This window comes from Hippopotamus amphibius, chromosome X (genome assembly GCF_030028045.1).
Source record: "Hippopotamus amphibius kiboko isolate mHipAmp2 chromosome X, mHipAmp2.hap2, whole genome shotgun sequence".
NCBI lineage: Eukaryota > Metazoa > Chordata > Mammalia > Artiodactyla > Hippopotamidae > Hippopotamus > Hippopotamus amphibius.
In genome coordinates, this window is record NC_080203.1 from 42,840,088 (window position 1) to 42,859,936 (window position 19,849).

At 42.0% G+C, this 19,849-nt stretch overlaps 1 long non-coding RNA gene across 1 annotated transcript in view; it reads left to right on the forward strand.

Moving 5' to 3' along the window:
* LOC130841939 (uncharacterized) overlaps window positions 1–18,839 on the forward strand; it is a 54,058-nt gene extending 35,219 nt beyond the window's left edge. Inside the window, exon 3 of the long non-coding RNA XR_009050307.1 lies at window positions 18,792–18,839. This is a non-coding gene — a long non-coding RNA (uncharacterized LOC130841939). The remainder of the gene's footprint in view (window positions 1–18,791) is intronic.
* Window positions 18,840–19,849: the final 1,010 nt, after the last annotated feature.

Below are 19,849 nucleotides of genomic sequence, written 5' to 3' on the forward strand. Positions count from 1 at the left end.
AACATACGTATACACTTGCACATAAACATGACCACACTCATCACAAAGCCCCAACGTTCACTCACATAGATAAACTCACAAACATACTCACACACTCAGATTCCACTCATACAGTGCGTTCACACTTTAACAAGCTCACATAAACTAAACCTTCACACCTACATGAATGTGCTGTCATTCATGAACGTGCTCACAAATTCACAAATATACATGCACACACAAATACTTTTTCAATAATCAAATTCAAACATTTCAAATGCACACTTTAAGACATGTAAAAGTTCACACATTCCTGCTCACAGTGTGCATGCTCACACGTATACACACACTCACGTTAATACACATAGTGTTGACTCATCCAAATGAACATATTGACTAAAAACGCAATAATACACATTCACATTCCCAGCACACAATCGCACGTTCACTCAAATATGCTTACAGCATCACTCATTCCCATGAGCATGGTCAGACATCGACTCCCTCACCTGAACATGGTCTCAGTGTCACTGATGTACCTACTTACAGGTGCTCATACACACACACTGACACATGCACTCCATAAAAATAAGCTGACACATCCACTCAATCGCATGACCAGTTCTCTCACAGGGATACACAAAAATGTACTCTCAAATGTTCCCATTTAGCCACACACATTAACATGCTCACAATCAGGAACATGCTCACCTGCACCTTTGCACACAAATATGCTTATGCTCACCACAAAGCTCAAACATTCATTAATAACATAATCTCACATGAACTCAGTTATATGCTCACATTTCACCCACACAGCATACATACATGAATATGAGCATACAAAATGAGCATAATATACATTCATACACTCACATGAACATGCTTTCATCCAGGCACATGTTTACCAGGTAATGCATACACATGAACACAAACATTTACTTCACCGCTCAGATATTCTTCCATGACCATACTCTAAGACACGTGCAAGCTCACATAATCACTTTCAAAAAACGCACATCCTCACATATAGGCACAGGATCACACACTGACTGATTAACATTAACATGATTATAGTTTACTCATTCCAGTGGACATATTGACAGATTACTCACATATGTAAACATACATACATTCACACTCGCGTACATACTTCCCTTCACTCACACAAACATGCCCACAACTCAGTGACTCACAGGAGCATTATCACACATTCACACAGATGAACATGATAAAGAATTCATTCATACACCATACGTATTAGGTTTAGAGTTCCACAATCACACATTCACTGTCAACATTATGCAAATTCTCATTGTCTCAAACGGAAGCATGCTTACATATTCACTTGCACAGAAATATTCTTACCGTCAACAAGAATCTCACAAGTTCTTACAACACATAAAACACATTCCCTTACAACACACTTTCACACATTATCTTACTCAAATATACTCCCACATAAGCAAGATAAAAAAGAAACCCACCATATAGTCACTACACACAAACATGTTAACATGTCTGTACATGCTCACCATCCATGCATACAATGAGTGCAATGAAACATCACTTAAAAAAAAGTTTGCTCACAATGAGACACCATGAACAGGGTCACACATACACTTACACAGAGACATATATACATACTCGCACGTTCATTACTCACAAAACAAGTTTAAGCATTCATGCATTGAAATATGCCCACAAAGTCACTCATATTCAAAGACATACATTCAAACACATAGACTGACACATTCACTCTTTCACACAAACTTGGTGACATTCACTCAACCACATGACCATGCCCACACATTCATTCACACAGAGGCTCCCACTCAGACGTTCATTTACACATGTAGATTAACATTGTGAAGATCAGGGTCTTGGTTACATGAACACTCACACAAAAACATGCTCATATCCACCATGAAACATACACTTTAAAACACACAAATGTGTCCACTTTCAAATGTCATCCTAACACACTGTCACGTGTAAATTCACACATTCATTCTCATAAATGTACATGCTTACATGTATTCACACACTCAAGTATTCCCTTACTCCTATTAACATGCTTATAGTTCACTCACTCAAATACACATACAGACAGACTGGCTCACACACATACACATACTAACATATCCACCCTCAGATCCTCAAATATTCCCACAAAATAGCTCATACCTCACTCACGTAAGCATAATCACATACCCACTTATACACATGAAAGTGATTACAAATTCCCTCACATTCCTGATACATTCATTGCATTTATATGCACACACTCACATTCACTTTTCCATGCAAATTATCACTGTCACAAACACAACATACTCACATACTCACTTGCTCAAGAACATACACTAAGAATCTCACCCATTCACTCAGTTACATAAAATCACATTCACTCACACATACTCAAAAATTACCTTATTCAAATATAATTGTACATTATCAAGATCACATGAAAACCACCTGCTCACACCCACTAGTATGCTAATAGGATTTCACATGCTGATAAATTGACATGTAGCGATGAGAACACAAATATTCATTTATAAACACAAATTTACAATTAACAGAATCACCCATGAACAGGCTCATGCTTAAACTGTCATAGAAGACAAGCTTGCATACATACACATGCTCGCTCACTCACAAACCATACTCAAATACTCATTCAAATATGCCCACAAATTTGCTTACATTCAAAGACACATAAACATTAATACATACCGACACTTTCACTCTTTCACACAAATATGCTCAAACATTCACTCAATCACATGACCATACCCACAAATTCATTCACACAGGGACTCAAACATATATCCTAAGATGTTCCCACTCACACATTCACTTACACATGCACATTAATACTTTGAAAATCAGGAACATGCTCACATGGACACTTACACATAAATGTGCTCACTTCTATATGAAGGTCAAATAGTCACTCATAAAAGAAAATACACTCACATACACTTACACTGATTTCACTCACAGAAATACACTCAACCAATCAACTCACAGTGGTAAACTATATATTCACTAACTCAGAGAAACATAACATCTGTGCACATGGTCACAGATTTAAACACTCAGTTGAACACACAAACGTATCAGCATACACAGATGTACAAATTTACATGTTCACTCTAAAGAGGATAAATGCTCACATATAAGCCCATGGTTATACATTCACATTAACACTTACATTCACTATGCAAATGCATATACTGACAAATTTACCCCCATTCATACACGTGCTAACATACATTCACACCCAAATGTTCATACTTTCACACACTCACAAAAAGTTTCCCACACCTCACTCGCTCTCATTAGCTTAATTACATATTCATTCACTCGTGAAAGTTTTTACAAATTAGCTCACTTGCAGATATGCTCATTGCAGTTACAAACACCCATTTACCCATACAAATTATTATTGTCACTAAGAGTAACAAGCATATATATTCACTTGCACACAAATATGGTCACAGCAAGAAGCTCACAAATTCACTCAGCTACGTTACATAACAATAGTTACATTGGTTCACTCACATGCTCACAAATTACTTTATTCAAATACAGTCCCACATTTACAAGATCACTTGAACAACAAATTCACTGACTCAGTACTCAGAAATATACTAACATGCATTCACATGCTTATAAATTTATTTATACAGATGAGCACACATAAATGTTCACTTTAAGTGTGCAAATTTACAGCCAGGAAATTACTCTTGCCCCTAAACAGTCTCACACATAGACTTTTTGCACACAGATATCCTGACTTACATACAGATACACATTTATTCACAAAACACAACAAATATTTACAAACTCAAACTCAAAAATTCACTTACATTCAAAAACATATGCCAATGCAGGGGACATGGGTTTGATTCCTGACCTGGGAAGATCCCACGTGCCACAGAGCAACTAGGCCCTTGCGCCACAACTGCTGAGCCTGTGTGCCACAACTCCTGAAGCCCACGCACCTAGAGCCTGTGCCCCACAACAAGAGAAGCCACTGCAACGAAGAGTAGCCCCACTCACCACAACTAGAGAAAGCCCTCTCGCAGCAACGAAGACCCAACGCAGCCAATAAATAAATAAATAAAGCCATAAAAAGTTAAAAAAATATGCATTTACACTCACACACTGATACATTCACTGTTTCACACAAACATGCTCAAACATGCATTCAATCAAATGACCATGCCTACAAATTCTCTTGAACTGGGGTACAAATATATATAGTCAGATGCTCCCACTCATACCTTCACTACACGTCATTCACATTCTTAAAATCCAGAATATACTCACATGGATGCATGAACACAAACATGCTCACATCCACCTTGGAGCTCAGACATTTATAGAAGAAGATATACTCACATGTCCTTCCATGTACACACCCATATTTTACACTTATATGCTCACACTACATTAACTAGCTCAAAACAGTGAACCTGATACTTATTCCCTAACTCACACAAACATGCTAACATCCATGCACATGGTCACAAATTAAAAGATGCACTTGAACACACAAACATTTACATCAACACAAATATTGTTTCAGATCTACACGTACATATATTCACTCTTGTGAGTGGACAAGCTCACATATAAGTATACTTTCAAACAGTCATTCACTAATATTAACATGCTTAAAATTCACTACTCAAACATATGTAGTGATGAATTTACACATATACTCATATTAACATACTCACCCTCAGACACTCAGACATTCATATACTTACACAAAATGTCCCACATCACACTTGTGAGCAAACACACACATTCACTTATACACAGAAGTAATTACAAATCCACTCACATTCCAGACATGATCATTGTGTTTATATGTACCAACCTACACGTTCATTTACTCATGCACATTTTTTGTCATTAACATGGTCACAAGTATAATTGCACACAAACATGCTTACATTGACTTAGATGCTCACAAATTCACTCCTTTATACAAAAATTGTTACATTTACTCACATATGGTCATGAATTACCATATTCCAATATACAGTTAACCCTTGAACAACACGAGTTTCAACTGTGTGGGTCCACTTTTATGCAGATTTTTAAAAATAAATATGCAGTTAACCTTCTGTATCTATTGGTTTTGCATCCACAGATTTAACCAACTGCATATCACGTGCTATGTTTATGATCCACAGTTGGTTGAATCCGAGGATGCAGACTACAGGGATAGAGAGGGCTGACTATGGGACTTGGACACTCTCAGATTTTGGTATCCTCAGTGGGTCCTGGAATCAGTCCTTGTGGATAGTGAGCAACTACTGTAGTCACATATTAACAAAGTCACAAGAAAACATACTTGCCCATCCACTATACATGAATATGCTAACGTGATTCGCAGGCTTACACATTCATTTATACAGATGAGCATACATAAATGTTTACTTTAAGCACACAAATTTGGATCCAAGAGACCACTCTCACCCATGAACAGGCTCACACACGCACTGTCACAGACAGATGTGCTCACATACATACACTCACACGTTCCACTCACTCACAAGATACTTAAACACTCAGACATTCTCAAACTTGCCCACCAATTCACTCCTATTCACAGACACACATACATTCACATGTACATGTACATACTGACATTCACTTCTTCACACAAACATGTTCAAACCTTCACTCAATCACATGCCCATGCCCATAGAATCATTGACATGGGGACACAAATGCATACATTCAGAAGCTCCCACTCACACATTCACTTACACATGCACATATTCACTCTTAAAATCAGGAACATGTTCATATAGATATTCACATACAAACATGCTCACATCCTCCATGAAGCTCAAATATTCACTCAAAGAAGAAAATATACTCACATGCACTTCCACTCATGTTTATTCATGTTTCACTCACACAAATATACTCACCTGTTAACTAGCTCACAACAGTGAACCTGATACACATTCACTTACTGATACAAACATGCTAACACCCATGCATGTGGCTGCAAATTCAGGGGTACACTTGGACACAAACATTTACAGCAATACTCAAATACTGAAATATTAACACACTCAGGTTACAAGGTCACATATTTACTCTCACAATTGCACAAGCTCACATATATGCACATGCTCATTTGCTCACATTATCATGCTTACAAATAACTCACTCAAACATACTGACAAATGTACTCACATATACACATACTAACATACATTCACACTTGGTGGCTCACAATTTACACACACAAAGTGGCCCCACTTCATTCACATTATCATAATCAATCATGTGCTTAAAAACATAAACATGATTACAAATTCACTCACACTCCAGATACACTCATTTCACTTACACATGCACACACCCGTTCACTTACCCATGTAAAATATCTTTGTCACAAACAGTAACATGATTATGTATTGAATTGCATAGGAACATGCTCACAATCAGCAAGAAGCTCACAATTTCATTCATTTACTTAAAAAAAAACATGACATGCTCCCTTATTCAAATATATTCACACATAAACAAGAACACGCAAAAAACACATTTACTCCCAACTACTCAGAATTATGCTAATATGCATTCACATGCTTGCAAATTCATTCATACAGGTGAACACACTTAAATATTCATTTTAAGCACATAAATTTACACCTAAGAAAACACTCTCACCCATGAACATGCTCACACATACAATGTCACACAGAGATATGCTTACATACTCCCTAAACACACTCAGATTTGGCTACAAATTCTAATTAAAAAACACAGACATTCACATGCATGCACTTACAGATTCACTGCTTCACATAAACATGCTGATATATTCACTCAATTTCATGACCATACTTATAAGTTTACTCACACAGGGACTCAAATATAAACACTCAAATGCTTCCAGATGCTCCCATTTTCACTTACACATGCACATTCTTAAAATCAGGAACATGCTTACATATACACATATACACAAACATGCTCACATTCACCATAAAGCTCAAACATTAGCTCACAGAAGAAATTCACTCATATGTACTCACATTCTCATGTTATCTCACATAAATATGCACACACATTAACTAGCTTGCAGCAGTGAACCTGATACACATTCTCTCACAAGAACATAATAATATCAATATTGTTAATAAAAATATGCCATATGGAGTTTAAGGCAAGGAAGGCTTTTTTTTCGAGACTATTGTAATAGGGGCCAGAGACTGTTGCAGTAGGGAAGACAAACTCGACTCCATATACAAGACAGACAGATGACAATTTATGGCCAACAGGGAGGGTGGGGGAGTTAGTAAATGGAAAATTACTAAGAGGAACTTAGGTATTGTGTTGGTTCATTTTAGGTGTCAATTTGATTGGACTAAAGGATACCCAGATAGCTGGTAAAACATTTTGTGGTGTGTTTGTGAGCAGGATTCTGGAAGAGATTAGCATATGAATTGGCAGACTGAGTAAAGAAAATTGCCTTCATCAATGCAAGTGGGCATCATCCAATCCTTGAGGGCCTGAATAGAACAAAAAGGCAGTGGAAGGATGTATTTGCTCTTTGCTTGAGCTGGGACATCCATATTATTCTGCTCTTAGACATCAGTACTCCTAGTCTTGGACCTTTGGACTTGGACCAGGATTTGCACATCAGTCCCCTGATTCTTGTGCCATTGATCTTGAACTGGGACTTTCCAATTTGTCAGGCCTTCAAACTTAGACTGATTTATACCACTCGCTTTCTTGGTTTTCCAGCTTGCAGACAGCGGATTGCAGGACTTCTCAGCCTCCATAATTTCATGAGCCAATTACTATAATAAATCTCATCTATATCTATATCTACATCTATATCTATATCAACATCTATATCTACATATATCAGAGAAATAGAACTAATATAAAGATATATATCTATACATATAAATGTGTAGATATTAGGTATCTGGCATAGATATCTAGATATATATACCTATAATATAGGTATAGATATTGATCTGTAGATATTGATATATAAGATATCTATATATCTATCTGTTTCTTACTGGTCCTGTTTCTATGGAGAACCCTGACTAACACAGGTATAAAGGGAGGTCGGGGGTGGAACTTAGATATCAAGAGGAGGGATATATAGGCTTAGATATGTAGGCTGCAGGGATTCTTGCTAAACTGGCTTAGGAGGATTTTTGCTAAAACTGGGCTTGGCAGGCCAAAGATAGGATCAAGCTTGAGGTCTAGCGAAGAAGAGGACTCAGAATGGCCTAAAGTTTGGTTAAAGAGGGAGTTATTTTCAGTTCCCCCTCTTGTTCAAGGGAAGAGAGGCATTCTTTTTTCCTGTGAACAATATAAGTCCATTTCTTGTTCAGTCTCTGTTTGCTCTTTAAGGAACAGCTGAACCATTTGCTGATATTTGGTAGTAGAGGATATTTGCTGGATCATGCAAGGAATCAAGTATTTAATGAGGGGGATTTCTAAGATAAGAAAAATAAAGATTAATGTTTGTAATGGGCTATTTAAATGAAGTTTCTGAGTCCAGAAGGACAGCCAATTGAAGATGTCGGGCTTGAAGCATGTTTAGATGGTAGAGTGAGGATGACAGTGGCAATCTGATGGATTTCCTAGTTTGCAGTCAATGATTTCTCTGATGGCATAGACATTAGATAGATTTTGATAAGAGCATCTACAATCTTGATTATTTCCTGGAGCAGAGCATGGAAGATAAAGTGAATTTCCTGAGTGGCCCACATGGCAGCAGTTCTAGGCACGAGGATCATACATAATCTGCTGCAGTGATGAGTCCTTTGAAGTTTATATCAAATTGTCTAGCTTCAGCTCACAGGGCTTCTTTAGATCCTGCGAAGACAAGCCAGTTACAAGAAAACCTAGAGTTCCAATAAGAATCTGGGTGGTCAGCTTTGAGCTCTCAGTGATGTCAAATCAGGAGGGTTGGAGAAAAATTGGAAACATTAGTTTGAAGAGTTGCATCCAGATATTGAAGGAAATTGGAAGAATTGAGAATTTGGTAAGGACGGACAAAATGTGTGAGATAGCAGGAGCTAGTCCAATTTACATGTAAGTAACACAACCATGTAGTTTACAAAGAAGTGCATAATAGCTCAAAGATAATGAACAGGACCAGAATCTCATACCTCACAAGGATGTGTTTTTTGTTTAAATATAAAATTTCTCTCAACAGTCACTTCCTTTTTGATCAAAGATAATCACAGTAAGATTATTCTTTTTTATATTTAATATTTATTTATTATTTATTTATTTTTGGCTGTGTTGTAGGCCCTTGTAAAGTATTAGCTCATTGAATCTACACAGCAGCCTGATGAGGTTGGGACTATTTTTCACCTCATTTACTGATGGGGAAATTGAGAATTTTTGTATAAGACAGGATTTGAGATATTAAGTCCTGAGCCCAATATCTCATATCCCATAAATGAGCTGGGGCTTTTACCCAGGTGGTCCGGTTTGAGAGCGCACACTCTTAATTGCCACACCTGCCCAAAGACACCAGGTCCTGCCTCTGCAGGGCAGCTCATCCCATGAATTTAAAGACACAGGGGACTGGAAAAGTGTTTCTTTGTAGAGTTTATGTTTACAGTTTGCCTAAAGTTCAACTGAAATAATATTTACACATATGCTCACACACACCCATACACACCTCCAGATACATTTCTGAGTCAGAAGGTTTTTGCCTCTGCACAGTAATTATTACACAGATTTTACCTTTAGATCTGCCAATTCTTACAAAACCTTAAGGCTATTTTGAAATCCTTTAGGTAGAAAAACTGCCTTACCTGAGAGTGATGTTCCATCTGGGACTCAGGCAAAGGTGTTGAGTGTGCCTGAGGCTGGAATATTAAACATATGGGGAAGGAAGCTTTTTACCTAAACTCTGAGTTTCCTAGGTGGCCATGTGAGAAAGAAGAGAAATTATGTATATGAACTTTTCTACATCAAAATTAGTAGAATATGTAAATTTAATTAAAATCTATCAGTGGTTCCCTATTTACTATATAAACATAAATACAGCTCCTAACAAAGGTCTTGAATTTTTTTTCTTGTGTTTTTGAAAGTGGATGTTGCTGATGTTATAGTCATTTCCATATTTATTGTGTCTCAAAAGGCATACTGTTTGCATTCTTTGTCAGGATATACGTGTTATAAGAAAAAGTAGATGCTGGGTAAATAAAAGTTATCTGAATATCTAAGCTCAAAATTCTATAATCTGTTCTATGTTTCTGGGTCTCTGCCAACCTATTTTGCCTTTCCAACTAGCTCCCTATTAAGCTCTGCCTGTAGAGACAAGAAGTCTGAAGGAAGGAGAATCTACTATGTCTTGCCTCTGGTCCTGTTCCTCTCAGTTTTACTCCCATAAAGGCAAGAATAGATTTTCAAATGAATTTTTAAGAAGAATTCTTTTATGTCATATATATATATATATAATATTCTATAATTTATACAATATTTTCTGTATCCTTTCATCTGCCCACAAACACTTAGGGTGTCTCCATTCCTTGCCTGTTGTAAATAATGCTGCAATAAGCGTAACAGAGCAGAGCAGAAATCATTTCCTTTGGATTTATTTTCAGGAGTGGGATTGCTGGATGACCTGATAGTTCTATTTTCAATTTTTTGAGCAACCTCCATGCTGTTTTCTATAGTGTCTGCACCATTGTACTTTCCCATCAACAGGGCACAAGGGTTCCCTTTCTACCACACTCTTGCCAACACTTGCTATCACTTGTCTTTTGATAATAGCCATCCTAATAGGTGTGATGTCTTAATTACAGCTTTGATTTGCATTTCTCTAATGGTTAGGGATGTTGAACACCTTTTCATATATCTGTTGGCCAGTTGTATGTCTTCTTTGGGAAAATGTATATTCAGACCGTGTGCCTTTTTATTAACTGAATTATTTTTTTTTTCTGTTGAGTTTATTGAGTTCTTTATGTATTTTAAATATTAACCCCTCAACAGATACATGATTTGCAGATATTTTTGTCTGCTTCGTAGGTAAGTTTCCTGTTCATTTTGTTGATTGTTTCCTTTGCTGTACAGAAGCCTTTTAGTTTGATGTAGTCCACTTGTTTATTTTTGGTTTTGTTGCCTTTGTTTTGGTGTCAATTAAAACAAAATCATTGCCGAAACCTATGTCAAGGAGCTTACCCCTGTGTTTTCTTCTAGGAATTTTATAGATATAGGCCTTACATTTAAGTCTTTAATCCACTTTCAGTTCATTTTGGGGTGTGGTGAAAGGTAAGGGTCCAATATCCTGCTTTTGCATGTTTTCCCAGCACCATTTATTAAAGAGACTATCCTACCCTCATTGTGTGTTCTTAGAGCTCTTGTCAAATAGTTGAGCATATATGTGTGGGTTTATTTCTGGGCTCTATATTTTGTTCAATTAGTCCATGTATATATCTGTTCTTATGCCAGTATCATACAGTTTTGATTACTATACGTTTGTAATATAATGAAATCAGGGAGCATGATGTCTCCAGGTTTGTTATTTTGGGAATGGTTCATCAAAGGGTACAAATGAATAGTTATGAGACAAATAAATTGCAGGGATCTAATGTACAGCATGCTGAATATAATTTTAAGATATTGTGTGGTATACTGGAGACTTGCTGAGAGAGTAGATCGTAGTTTTATCCCACACACCACCCCCCCAAAACCTTTCACTATGTGAGGTGATAGATACATTAATTCATTTGACTGTGGTAATCATGTAACCATGTATACATACATCAAATGTCACATTGTTCAGCTTAAATATACAAATTTTATTTGTAAGTTCTACTTCAATAAAGCTGGAGGGGATGGGAAGAATGTATGACCTGTTCACACAGAAAAAAATAGTTAATATAAACTGTGAGGGGTAAGGCACAGGATATGGGTTACTAGAAAAATACATTTTAAATCAACGGTCTTCAATAAACTCAATGAGCAACAGGAAACAATAATGCAAGGACTAGGAAACAAGGAGAAAGATGTATCACATACTAGAGAATATCACAGAGATAGCAATTATAAATGGGGACAAAATAAAAGTTCTTCAGCTGAAAAGCACAGTAAATGAAAAATTAATAAAAGATGTTCAACAGCAAATTTGACCATGAGAAAAAGAATCAGTGAACTTTAAAAGGTTAGTTGAGATATCCAGTCTCTGGAAAGGAAAAGAAGAGCAGAAAAAGCAGAGAATGAAGAATTGTGAGCAAAGCCTATGAGACTTAGGGGCACCAGCAAGCTTATCGATGTATACATAATGAGAGTTGCAGAGGCACAGGAGAGAGAGAAAGGGGCAGAAAATGTTTGAAGAAATGATGCCTCAAAACCCTCCAAACGTGGAGGAAAGGCATGAATCTACACACCCAGTAAGTTCCACAAACTAAAAGCAGGATAAGCTTAGAGATTCCCACCTAGGCGCATCACGATCAAATGATCAAAAATCAAAGACAAAGAGGGAAACTTGAGAACAGCAATAGAAACAACCCCTCACGTACAAGCAATCCTCAGTAAGATTTGTGCCAGTTTCTCTACAGAAACCATAGAGGACAGGTGGCACTGCAATGGCATATTAAAAACGCAGACCAAATGAACAAAAATACCCTCTCGACCAAGAATTCTATATGTAGGGCAATGAAGGGGAGATGAAGACATTCCAAGAGAAACAAAAACGCAGGGAGTACATAGCTAGTAAGCCTGCCCTACAGAGGGTACTAAAAGGAGTCCTTCAGGCTGAAATGAAACAGTGCTGTGCACTTATTTGAAGCAATATGAAGAAGTAAACCACAAAGGCCAAGGTAACCACACAGGTAAATGCAAGAGCCAGTGTTACTGCACTTCTGGTTCTAGCCCGTCTTCTTTTCTCATATAGGATTTAAAATACAAATGTATAAAGCATTAACCATAAACCTCTGTTAATGGGCATCAAAGACACAAATATGCCATTTGTCACAATAACTAAAGAAAGGAGTGTGGCAGAGCTGGGAAGCAGCAGAATTTTGAATACTGTTGAAACTATCTCAGTATTAATACAAACTTGATGATTACAAGTTGATATTCATTATGATTTCCAACGTAAGCACCCCTCCAAAACAAAAACCACGCAAAAAATTTTAAAAAGCTCCAAAACAAAAAACAAATTAGAAAAAAACCCCATAAAGACAAAGCAGTGATAAAGAACCATCATTTTGTACACTAGAAAAATCCAATTAATCGCAGAAAAATACAATAATCGAGGAGTGAAGGAAAAAAGGGCTGATGTGGAAAATAAAGAGGAAAATGTCAGGAAAACTCTTTCCTTGTCAGTAATCACTACAATACCAGCGGCTGAAACTGTACAACGAAAAGACAGCACGAGTGACTGAACTTCAGGCAGTCACCTTAGCGCTGGATACTCTGGCCACCAGTTAGCCCCATCTGCCCGTTTTCATAGACAATCAGGCCACTGTCATCAGTCTGGCTGTCTGATCTGGCCCATGGCAGCTATGACATTTCCTCGTGTAAGACTGTCCCCTTTGGGGTAAAGAGCCCTGGGAATCTCTTGGGCCACAGACACCCAAGTTATAAATCCAGGTCACATGTGTCTCTGCATATACCAAAGCCACCATGCAGGGCCCTGGCAAGACCCTCCTTCTCGGCTTTGGAGTTCCAGGCCTTACTGATGGTGACCGAGGCATGCATTTCACTTCTCAGGACACACAACGCTGGGCTCCTGAACAGCATTCAATGGACCTTTTGCCTCCTTAGCCAGCCCTAGGCTGCAGGACTCATAGACTTCCCGAGTGGCTTCCTTCAACAAGTTCAAATCCCATTCCACGAAAAGGGCACGTTTCAGTCGGCAGTCACACGCCAGAGGTGAATTGTAATAAAGTGTCTGACTGCATCCTTCGACGTTTGACTGCTGAGGGCTTTTAAACATCAACCTCCCTCTTCCCCAATGCTCCACATCCTCTCCCTTGGCACGGTGGTAGGGTGGAGGGGAGGAGGAGTGGGCGTCAAACTACACTAGCTACTGCCAGCACAAGGGAACTCTCATGCTGGCCCCATCCACTAATCACAGTAAAACTCCCAAAGCAGTTTCCTTCCCGGGCTCTCTTAAGTCTTTGCTGGAGCAGCTTGAGAAGCCTATCCTGCTCTCCCCCAAAAGCCTCCTTATGTAAGGAATACACTTTGCATGGCGTCTTGGTAGTATGTGTGTGGTGTCAGCAGGCTTGATTGACCTTTGAACCAAATTTGGGGTTGAGGTCCATACTGACTCAGTGTGGCCACAACAGTTCTTCTCACCATCCTTCCCAGGAGCACACTGCAGAATGTGTGCTTCCCATCCATGGAACGTTAGGGCCTGTCAGGTTAGATGGCCTGGATCCCAAGGGCGTGTGCTTCCAGAAAGGGCCATAGCTTACGTTCTCCTGAACTTGAAGTGACAACTAACACCCAGCCTTGTTTCTGTGCCCAGTGACAATAGTAAATGGAATTAGCATCAAATGGTTGTTGATTTCTTCCTAGTTTTCAGAATTTGTTACCCTTGACATCTTGAGGAAGTGGGGCTGAGTGCAACAAAAAGTCTCGGACTGCTGACTGAGAAATCATTCTAAGAAGCCTGTCCTTTTAACGTCTGCCACGCTGTATTAGTCTGCTCAGGCTTGCCATGACAAGATGCCATAGACTGGGCGGCTGAACCAAGGCAATTATTGCCTACAGTTCTGGAGGCTAGGAAGCCCAAGGTCAGGGTGCCGGCACGGTGGAGTTCTTGGTGAGGGCCCTCATCTTGGCTTGAAGGTAGCCACCTTCTTCCTGTCTTCACATGAGGGTGGTGGGCGGAGAGCACCATCTATGGTCTCTTCCTGTAAGGGCAATAACCCCAATGTGTGGACCTCAGCAAAACCTAATGACCTACCAAAGACCCTATCTCCAAATACCATCACCTCGGGGAGGGGGCAGGGGAGGGGCTTCAGCTTATGAATTTGTGAGGCGTGGCGCGGTGGGGGGGACGTGTACACTATTCAGTGCAGGGCAGGTGCTTAGACCGGTCTTTAAAAGAAGTCTCTCTCTTTCTCTTTCTTCCCTCCCCCCTCCCCTCCCTTCCACCCACCCCACCCCACCCCCCCGCCCTGTCTCTCTCTTCATTTCTTGGAGGCTTGAAGTGAATTGGGGAGCACTGATGAAACACCGGCCAGCTCCTATTTTTAAGGCTTCTTCCGCTCTCCCTTCGCAATGCATCCATCTCAACTTTGTATATTCTTTTCTAAGTAGCATTAACAACATTAAAACCTCCAAATTCTCTTTCTCTCTCTTATGGGAGGTTTCAAACGTTGCTGATATTTGATCTATACACCCCTCTCTCTCTCTCTCTCTCTCCCTCTCTTTAATTAAGTGTGACTCTACTGAGCTGAGCTGTGCAACGGTGGCAATTGGGGAACACAGCCAGGTTCCTACGCCCCAAGGTGCCACCCTATAGGGACAGCGTCGTTTTGCTTTTGCAATGGTGGAATGAAAAGGAAGGGGCTCCTGTGGGCTCAAAGGGTGACCTGGGCCTTTAAGGCCTCCAGGGAAGCTGAAGGCCTTGATCACTCATTGGACGGCACTCATGTCAATCCTTGCCTCCTGGCAAATGAGCTTAGAGCTGGCGCTGGAGGACGTGGCCTTTCTTTGACCCTCCCAAGCTCCGCCTCCCGTGGTCAGCCCATCAGGATCTTTCCCGCCCTGTCCACCGCCACCACTCCGCGAGAGCCGCCCCGCTGCCTTTCCTGTGGCGGGGCCCCCACAGGCACCTTGGCAGACGCTTGTTCCCTGTGCAGCCGACTTCTCTGCTGCCTCCACCCCCTCCCGGCGGCCCAGCTTCCAACAGCGCCCCCTCAGCGGCGCTCAGCCCGGCGGCCGCCATCTTCACCACGTTCGTCACTGCACCGGATCTGGTGCGCCCCTCCTGCCATGTCGGAGCGTGGCTCGATCCCAGGTGGCCAGGACAGAGCTGGTGGCGACCCCAGTCCCCTCGGGGTCCGCGCATCCCCTTTGGGAGGGGTGGATGGAGTCGAGGGGGCCCTTCTGGCCTCCCTGTCGGTCTCCAGAGCCCTTCCCAGGGAGGATGGTGGGCAGGAGGCCGCCCAGGCCTTAGTGGAAGAGGCCTGGGATGTAGAGGAGGAGGAGGAAGAGATGGAGGGGATGGGGGAGGCGGCGGAGAAGGAGGAGATGGAGGAGGAGGAAGAGATGGAGGGGATGGAGGAGGCGGCGGAGAAGGAGGAGATGGAGGAGGAGGGGGAGGAGGCGGAGGCGGCGGAGGAGTTTGAATTTGAGCTTGAGGACCAGGAGGAGGATGAGCACCAGTCAGAAGAGGGGGATGGAAATGAGGAAGAGATGGAGGAGGAGGAAGAGTCAGGAGAGCGGGACGAGAATGGACAAGAGAACGCGGAAGCGGACGCGGGCCACGGGATCCCCGCTGAGCAGTTGCGAGATCTGGTCCAGTCGCTCCTATTCCGTGTACGTCATAACCACCATGTCCTGGTCCGCCCCCAGTACAGCCGCGTGAGGATCAGGAGCCGCTCCCGGCCGCCCTCGGACCCTGCAGAGGGTCCCGCGCCTTCTCAGGGGCAGGAAGACCTGGGAGAGGGGGGCGAGGTCTGGCGGGGCGAGGAGCAGTCAGAGGGCACCCTGCCCTGGGAGCCACAGCAATCCGCAGAGGGGGCTGCATCCCAGATGGCAGAGGAACCGGCGGCGGAGGCCTTGTCCTGGGCGAGAGAGGCCCTGGCTGATGGTGCCTCCGAGTCCTGGGAGGCTGGGGTCTGTGGAGCCGACCTGGCCGAGGCTGGCGGGGGGCGGCCCAGCCCTCAGGCCCTTGCAGCCCCTGCTAGGGCATCGGGCTCAAAGGCAGGCCGTGCTCGGCGCTGGCCTCTAGCGGTTAAGCAGCGGGTCAGAGCTCTCAAAAACCTTCAGGCACAGTACGCACAAGTCGAAGCCCAATTCTATAAAGACCTTTACGATCTTGAGAAAAAGTATGCTGCCTTCTGCCAACCTCTGTTTGATAAGAGAGCTGACATCATCAATGCAGTTCATGAGCCCACAGAAGGCGAATGTCGGTGGCAAGTAGGTGTTCAGGAAGGGGCTTGGGAGGAAACGGAAAGAGAGCCTGAAGGAAAGGGGCAGACAGATGGCATACCTCACTTTTGGCTGACGGCTTTTAAAAATGTAAAGATTCTCCGTAGCATGATCCGGGGAAATGATGAACGTGTACTGGAGCACCTGAAAGATGTAAAAATGAAATTCCCAGGGGCCGAGGAACCAATGAGCTTCACCATAGAGTTTCTCTTTAAGTCAAACGAATACTTTTTCAACAAAGTTCTGACGAAAACATACCGAATGCGATCAGGCCCGGATGATGCTGATCCCTTCTTCTCCAAAGGGCCAGAAATAATCAGCAGCACAGGGTGTGCGATCTACTGGAAAGACGGGAAAGACCTGACTGTGCAAACTCTCGAGCTGCAGAAATGCGAGGGCCCTGGAGGGGTCATACCAGCCACTAGGAAGGTGCCCAGCTCTTCTTTCTTCACCTACTTCTATCCTCCTGATTCTCCTGAGGGTAGAGCGCTGGATGTCGCCACCGATTATAAATTGGGCTCTTTTTTCCGTGAAGTTCTGGTCCCAAAGTCCGTATTATTCTTCACAAAAGAAGCGAGTGTTCATCAGTATGAAAACTCTGACGAAGAGGTCCAAGAAGCTGCAGGCAAGGAGGAGGGCAGCAATGAAGAACCAGAAGGAGGACCTGAAAAGGATCCGCACCCAGCAGAGGGCAGCCCCGGAGAACCCAGGTATCTGTGTGCAGCTCTGTCGTTCCCAACATACGCCTGTTGTGATATGTGTTTAAATTTTCTCCACAAAGTAACTCATAATTAAAAATTGGTTAAAGTCTAGTTTAGAAACAGCTTAACGTTCGTAATACTTGTGTGCTAGCTAATATGGGACGCAGCACATTCTGAAATGTACTTCAGTCACAGCTACAGGTCCCTTGAGCTGTAGCTGTGAGACCTCGGCAGGTGGGAAATTTATCAGACCTGGTAGCCGAGACCACCGTTTGTCTGGAACACGGTTACCAGAGCAAGGGGCTAAAGTGACTGGAACGTGCGCTAGCTGGGCCTTCATCACTGAGCTACAGAAATACGGCCTCTTGTGCTAACTGGGAGAAAATGCCTTTGAGAATGTGACTACTGACAAAGAAGTAATAAGTAAAACTTTTCAAGTGGGAGTACGTTTAATGATTGATCCCTAACTATTTGTTCAGTTGTAAGTTTTTATATTTCATGGGACAGTCAGAAGAAAAGAAACTTAGTCATGGTGAGATTGCTGTTCATCCCCGAATTGGCCATTAAGTCAACTGATGTCTTACCTGTCCTTTCCTCTCTTTCTTTCTTTGCTTTTTTCCTGTCTTTCTCCTCTTCCTTTTACAGACATGGGAGCTGAGGGTGTGGGAGGTTCAGAGTGTGATGGATGGATAGAGCACAGGCTTGTAAGGTGGAAAGTAAATAAGACTCAAGAAAAACAACAGAGCAGGCGTTTTTGGTGTTTGGCAAGTGGGGGAGGACGTTGGTATGAGGAGGGCATGATTGACGACATACCCAAAGGTCTGTGTTGCGAGAGGCAAACGTGTTGATTTCTCTTGTTGATACAACCGGCATCCGTGGGATTGACTGTTTCTTAGATTTGCAAAGGCACTGTTGCATGTTATTGGTTTACGATTGCTAATTGGCTCTTATTTCATCCCGCAGTTGTCAGGCATAGAAAGACACGATGGAGGAAGAAACAGTGAATTTGCTCTTCACGGATTTGAGACTTTCTGCTTCTCAGTCGCCAGTGGGAATGTTATCAGCACTGAGTTCGTTCCAGATGTCATCATGCGAAAAGTGTTACCCACCGACATCTGACTTTTCTCTTACGTTTGTCAGATATCTTTGACAGCGTTTGTTCATGTTAAAAATCAAAGTTTGCTAGCAATGGATGAGCTGCAGATGTTTTTAGTTGCATCACTCTGATACAAATCTATCCTTGTATTTTTGTTTGTTTGTTTGTTTTGGCCCACCTTACTGTCATGGAAACCATTTTTAAAGTTCTTTTATTGCCGCCACAAATTAATTAAACTATCAATGGATAAACAACTTATATAAAGAGAGAGATGGAGGTCTAGCCCCTACCTCATTTTATTGAAAGGAACCGTGCCGAGACCAGCTCGGCGCCTCGAGGTGGGTGACGGGTGCCGCAAGCTTAAAGAAAACACAGACACAGATTTAAGAGAAAGATGGGGCCGGGGGACTCAAGACCTCTAGGATCAAGAGCCTTGCTGATTGATCCCACGTTGCTTTTATTGAGTTCTTGGCATAGCCTAAGGGTCTAACGCTTCCAGTTTAGTCCCATAAACAAGGCTATCTTTGAAATAAACACACAAAGGCCTCGCAGGACTGGGGCAATGATCTTTGTTTGCCTCCTGGGTTCCATTTGAGCAGGTGTGGATCTGAGCAGGGTGCACATTTGAGCTGGGCGTGGAGAGCAAAGCAGCCCTGGGGGCAGGAGACCTCTCTCAGAAGGATTAGGGGTCTGTGCCCCACCCCCGTTGGCCCCTCTGCGACTGTGCCTGTCTTAGGTTGTTCCTCCCCTGAGGAATCTTACCCGTCTTTGGCTAACCAGCCATCCTCCGGGGCCAAACAGGGTGATACGAGGTGTGCAAGAGAGAAAGGGGCTGCGCCCCCAGAGAGGGTCGATATCCTGTTTCCACGGTAGCCTATGCCCCCATGGTCTCCACGCCCAGCACCCTTAGCTCCTCCACTGCTCA